This window comes from Chiloscyllium punctatum, chromosome 22 (genome assembly GCF_047496795.1).
Source record: "Chiloscyllium punctatum isolate Juve2018m chromosome 22, sChiPun1.3, whole genome shotgun sequence".
In the NCBI taxonomy this organism is placed as follows: domain Eukaryota; kingdom Metazoa; phylum Chordata; class Chondrichthyes; order Orectolobiformes; family Hemiscylliidae; genus Chiloscyllium; species Chiloscyllium punctatum.
Window position 1 is genome coordinate 70,302,220 of NC_092760.1, and position 6,004 is coordinate 70,308,223.

General features: G+C 39.4%; 1 long non-coding RNA gene across 2 annotated transcripts; it reads left to right on the top strand.

Moving 5' to 3' along the window:
- Positions 1 to 219: 219 nt before the first annotated feature.
- LOC140493376 (uncharacterized) lies at positions 220 to 4,750 on the top strand. Of its 2 annotated transcripts, XR_011963654.1 has the most exons (4): positions 220 to 430; positions 1,973 to 2,078; positions 4,124 to 4,306; positions 4,461 to 4,750. It is a non-coding gene; the product is annotated as an uncharacterized lncRNA (long non-coding RNA). The 2 variants fall into 2 exon arrangements; XR_011963655.1 differs by lacking the exon at positions 4,124 to 4,306.
- Positions 4,751 to 6,004: the final 1,254 nt, after the last annotated feature.

Consider the following 6,004-nt stretch of genomic DNA (forward strand, 5'->3'; position numbering starts at 1 on the left):
AAAAAAAACCCACTAACTTTTACATGTAAAAGCATCTGGGAGTGATGTACTTTGTGATCGGCAGAACGTCCATTAGATCGCAAGGAATCAGGTTTTATCCTATTTACTGGTAGGTCCGGTTGCTCTCAGCTGGAGTTAAAATGGTTTATAGCTCAATGCACTGGTTTTGCAACTCCAGGACAAGCCAGCCTTGCAGCGCTCCCTTTCGGGAGCTGACCCTGTCAGATATGTTTACATCACGTATCCGGGGTTGGCAGGATCTTCAAACATCCGGATCAATAAATTGAGTTTTGTCGTTTTTTTAAAAAAAAATTAATGGTTTGCCCATTCCTAATCAAAGCAAGAACAAATGTTTCCATTTCTGGGAGTGAGAAAGGGTCAGTGATCGATGTATTTTGAAGAAAGAAGCCCATGACCAGTCTGTGTTAAAGTAGGAAGTCGTCAGATTTTGAGACTGAACGTTGCCTTTTTGTTTGGTTTTCCGGGTGTGATGCGGGGTGGATGGTGCAAGTAGCAAAAGTTTGTTTAATTTCCTCCCGAATTCCATGTCCGTTGTGTCAGTGAATTGTTTTTTAGTGTTTGAGTGAATTTGGATTGGAGTGCGCGGGGATTGAGATCTGCGGGATATTCCTGCAGTTAGTAACAAGGGAACTGAAAGGAATGTCTGTCTTTCAGTCAGCACTGGTATTTCAGGTAACGTCCCGGATAGGGCTCGGCACTCTTACAACGAGACAGTTTAAAAAAAACATTGTCCTGAGAGATACAGCATTTTAACAGCCGCTATTCCGTGGCTCAAATGCCAATAGAAATAAAAAAAAGAGAAACACTTCAACAATATTTTATTTTTAAAAACAAAAATGATGTTAATTGAATGAAACTTTTTCACAATGAAAATGTGGGGAGGAGGGGTGGGGCTGTCAATTGTATAATTAGCCACGATTTTTCTGTTCATTATTTCTTGGGTACCTAGAAAAGTGAGCCTTAAGTGTCTGAAGCATTCTTTAAAAATCAACTCGTAGGATAAACCAAACATTTATTATCATTTTATGTTTAAATATTAATTTAGTCTGACAGCTCACTTCCATAACATAAGGAAGTGGCATTGCTTCCTACCTTAAATTTTGTTGCTCGTGAGTTTCTCTGCTAACATTAAAACAATATTGTCAATACTATAGATTGTCTTGGTTAAGCATCCTGCTTTTGAGAGGACATAAACAGTCATTGTTGGATCCTCCAGTTGATATAAGCCCCACTGAATGGTAATGACTAGTTACATAATGGATGGCAAAAGAAGTGAAACTTAGTCAGTTATAATCATTTGGAATGTACTACCTGAAAAAACTGATGGAATCGGTGGGAAATGGGCCAGATCTTCCACTCCCCAGATCATCGGGAGATCAGATTTATGACCCAAGATGCAAGTCAGGATCCCACCAAAATACTGATGCCGTTACTCCCTGGGAATTTCCCAAGAAGTTTGAACTTGCAAAGGGCAATCCTACTTTTCCCAGAAGCCCTATGCAAAAATATCCCACTCTGAGCTAGAGTCAGTAACTTAAGGTGTTTCATTAATATTCCTAGATAGTTACCCCAGATAAATTAAGACAGATAAGTCCTAGTCTACCTCCTGAATAACTGTACAATTGACCATTTACTTCCGTGCTCTGCTCTCACTATTCCATCAGTATTTGACTGAGTTAATGTTACAAATGCTGGTCTTTGGCACTCTTGCCCCAGTGATCTGTGGATGCTGCTCAGTTTTCAAATATATAAGACTAAATTTTAAAGTGGTAACTTTTTGGGCACTCTATGAAACAGTGTATATTCAGAGAGAGGATATGATGCATAAGTTCAGCAATGATCTTATTGAATGGCTTAAAATTGGCATGGCTTACCTCCAGCTCTTATTTCTTGCGTTTTTGACAGAGATCAGGAGTTTTCTTTGCAAATCAATTGTCTCCCTTCTCTTTAGGTTTCACCTCCAGTGCCAAGATCTGGATTGCAATCTGAAGAAACCTAACTCCAGGCTTTTTGTTATTTGATGGCAATCAGCTGGTATATTTCCAAAATTATTTAAGGTAAATTTAGATTTAATGCAGTTAGGTTTGTGCTTTCACCCTGTAAGGAGGCAGAAAGTCACTCTAGGACCTGCCAGTTGATTCATCGGCCTAGTCTAGCTACAGTTTTGCACTACAGGAAACTCTGGGAGCAACCACCACACACCCAAATCCCATGTAACTATATATATTATTGCAGTGTAATGTTTTCATTTTTCTGCACCAGGAATATAATATGACACAACTCACTTTTGAATAAGATTCTGAGTCTTTCGGAAAGGCAAGGGATGTAGCCATTATGATGTTGGTGAAGAAAGCCAGGAAAGAAGTTATTGCCCAAATCTCACATATCCTGCATAATGTTTACTGATAAATTCATTTTGTTTTTTTGATTTTTAAATCAAATGGACTATTTTTATTTGATGGTTCTATAATGTGTAAAGTAAGTCATATAAAGCAAGAGATTTTTTTGTGGGTGTAGTGCCCTTGTTGCTATTAATACATAATGAATTAAGAAAGAGGAACAGAAGAATGTCTTTTGTGCCTGGTCTGCCATTCAGTAAGATAGTACTGATTTTTAACCTTAACTCCACCTGCCTACTTAATCCTAGAAACCCTTGATTTCCTCAGTGTCTTACAACCTATCGATCTTAGTCCTGAATATACTCAACACCTCAGCATCCAAAGATCCACAGCCCCCAAACAAAGGTACTTCTCAGCTCAGTCCTAAGTGGCTAACTCCTTTGGGACTGTGGGCCCCCGAGCTCTTAACTATCCAGGGGGTAGAGAGAGTGTGTATACTTTAAAGAATAAAATAAAGGTGTTATACTGTAGTAGTTTTTGATTTTCAGACGTAGAGTCATAGTCATAGAGATGTACAGCATGGAAACAGACCCTTCGGTCCAACCCGTCCATGCTGACCAGATATCCCAAGCCAATCTAGTCCCACCTGCCAGCACCCAGCCCATATCCCTCCAACTCCTTCCTATTCATATACCCATCCAAATGCCTCTTAAATGTTGCAATTATATGAGCCTACACCACATCCTCTGGCAGTTCATTCCATATACGTACTACCCTCTGCGTGAAAAAGTTGCCCCTTAGGTCCCTTTTATATCTTTCCCCTCTCACCCTAAACCTGTGCCCTCTAGTTCTGGACTCCCTGACCCCAGGGAAAAGACTTTGTCTATTTATCCTATCCATGCCCCTCATAATTTTGTAAACCTCTATAACGTCACCCGTCAGCCTCCGACGCTCCAGGGAAAACAGCCCCAGCCTGTTCAGCCTCTCCCTGTAGCTCAGATCCTCCAACCCTGGCAACATCCTTGTAAATCTTTTCTGAACCCTTTCAAGTTTCACAACATCTTTCCGATAGGAGGGAGACCAGAATTGCACGCAATATTCCAACAGTGGCTTAACCAATGTCCTGTACAGCCACAACATGACCTCCCAACTCCTGTACTCAATACTCTGACCAATAAAGGAAAGCATACCAAATGCCTTCTTCACTATCCTATCTACCTGCGACTCCACTTTCAAGGAGCTATGAACCTGCACTCCAAGTTCTCTTTGTTCAGCAACACACCCTAGGAACTTACCATTAAGTGTATAAGTCCTGCCAAGATTTGCTTTCCCAAAATGCAGCACCTCTGATTTATATGAATTAAACTCCAACTATCACTTCTCAGCTCTTTGCCCATCTGGTCCAGATCCTGTTGTAATCTGAGGTAACCCTCTTCGCTGTCTACTAATTTTGGTGTCTTTTCAAACTTACTAACTGTAACTCTTATGCTCGCATCCAAATCATTTATGTAAATGACAAAAAGTAGAGGACCCAGCAGCGATCCTTGTGGCACTCCATTGAACTTAATTTCTTAAACTGCTCAGCTGATACTAACACAGAAAAAAGACAGGGAGCTGTTCAATAACTCCCGTGTTTGTTTTTATTCACTGTGCTCAGTAAGCTTAAATATTTGTGAATTTTTTGACTGATGTGTAATTATTATTTGTCAGTGTAAAAAAATGTTTTTCCCTCATTATAAAAAATGTCTGCAATGTATTTGCAGAATAATTGAGGCACATGGGAACAAACCCCACTTATGTGCAAATGCTTTTAAACAATCATTGGAGACTGGAATTATCCAAATGTCCTGTGAATACAATAATACTGAAGTAGCTGGAAAAGTGCACAAGGGCTATCGAAGAGGACCATGATGAGATGTACTGAATGCCATTGCTGGAAGATCTTGGTAAATAACGAAAACATTTATAATGCAACTTCCTCCTTTTTCATGGAGTGATCTTTTGCTGACCTATTGGAATGCTGTGGTTCGTTGGTTAGTAGATTTCATATCCAGCTTTCTTTTGACAACTTGTCATTAATCTGTGACCTCAACCACACAGGAAGGAAAAGACAGAAGAGTAATGGAAACATCACCATCTGGAAGATCTCGTTCAAGTCACTCATCACCCTGACTTGGAACTATATTGCTGAACCTTTATTGAACTGGATCAAAATTGTAGAACTCCCTTCCACACGGCAGTGCAGGTGTCCCTACACCACGTGGACTGCAACAATTCACGAAGGTTGTTTACCATTAACACCACCTTCAAGGCCAATCAGGAATAGGCTAGCTTTGGTAAGGTCATTTGCATTCCATTACATAACAAAATAAAGCTCTTACCCTAAATCAGCTTGGATTCAAGAGTCATTTCATTGATCTGAGCAGAAAAATCTCGTCTGGCATTCCAAGTATGGTACTGAGGGAGTGTCACATTGTAAGAAGTGCCATCTTTCAGATAAGATATTAAATTTATATTGTGTCCTTTCCCAGCTGGGCATAAATGCTCTAACATTTGATAAAGAGCAGGGAGGCTATGACATGAAGGGGAAAGTTGACTACTAATAGTCCATAGTTTTAATATAGCACCAGATGGAGCATTACTGAATGACATGGCTCCACATTTCAGGTAAACATATTTTAACAAGGCAAAGACTTGCATTTATACAGCATCTCTTACCACTATAGGGCATCTTTAAAAGTGCTTCACAGCCAATGTTTTAATGTACAGAAAAGCTTCCCTTGTTGCTGGAAATAAGTGGGCAGAATAGGAAACATCTGTGGAAACAGAAAGATAATGTTTCAGGTCAACGAAACTTTCCTTTCTGATCACTGTTTGCAGTGGTCTGTTAAGTTTGGCTAGGTAACACGTACAGTCCTGAATGTAGCTGGCTGAACATTGGCTAGTAACTACATTCAAGGCATTCATGAATACAGGTTCACAAAAGGGACCCGGATCCTTATTTGCTCAGGCAAAAAACTTGATGTACATTTAAAGCACGGGTCATGGATGCCTTTATTTTGTCGACACCAGCATGCATACAATGAGGCATTAAACCAATGTCCTGTCTGTCTGTTCAGATAATTAAAAGATTATTACCAGTAAGAGAAAGATATAGGTGAGGAGTTCTCCCGATATATTAGTCAAACTGTAAACCTCAAAAGCCGTCAAGTTAGAGTAACTAGTCAATAACATTTTGTTGGACACAACTTGTTTACCATGTTTGTCTTCTCAGCAGCTGTGATCACATTTCATTATTGAAGAGATTTGTTGGGATGTTAAAAGTACAAGATACATGCAAGTTAAAAATGATTTGAAACATTTAATTATACTAAAGTCAAAATTCAAACATCAAGTGTTGGAAGTATTTTTGTATTATTTGCACACCCAGTTCGTAAGTATGTTTACAACACATTTAATGCTGTTAGCATTATTTTCTCCCTCCTTGTTAACTTATTTTCTTTATCTTTTTTCCCCTCCTTTTGGTTCATGCAAATGTACACTGGAGGGAGAAGCGATTAAATGCAGTAGGAACTAAATGGTTTAAAGTGGGTGCAGGTCAAAGGTGGCTGGAGCGATATGCACACTAATTTTTATGAGACCTT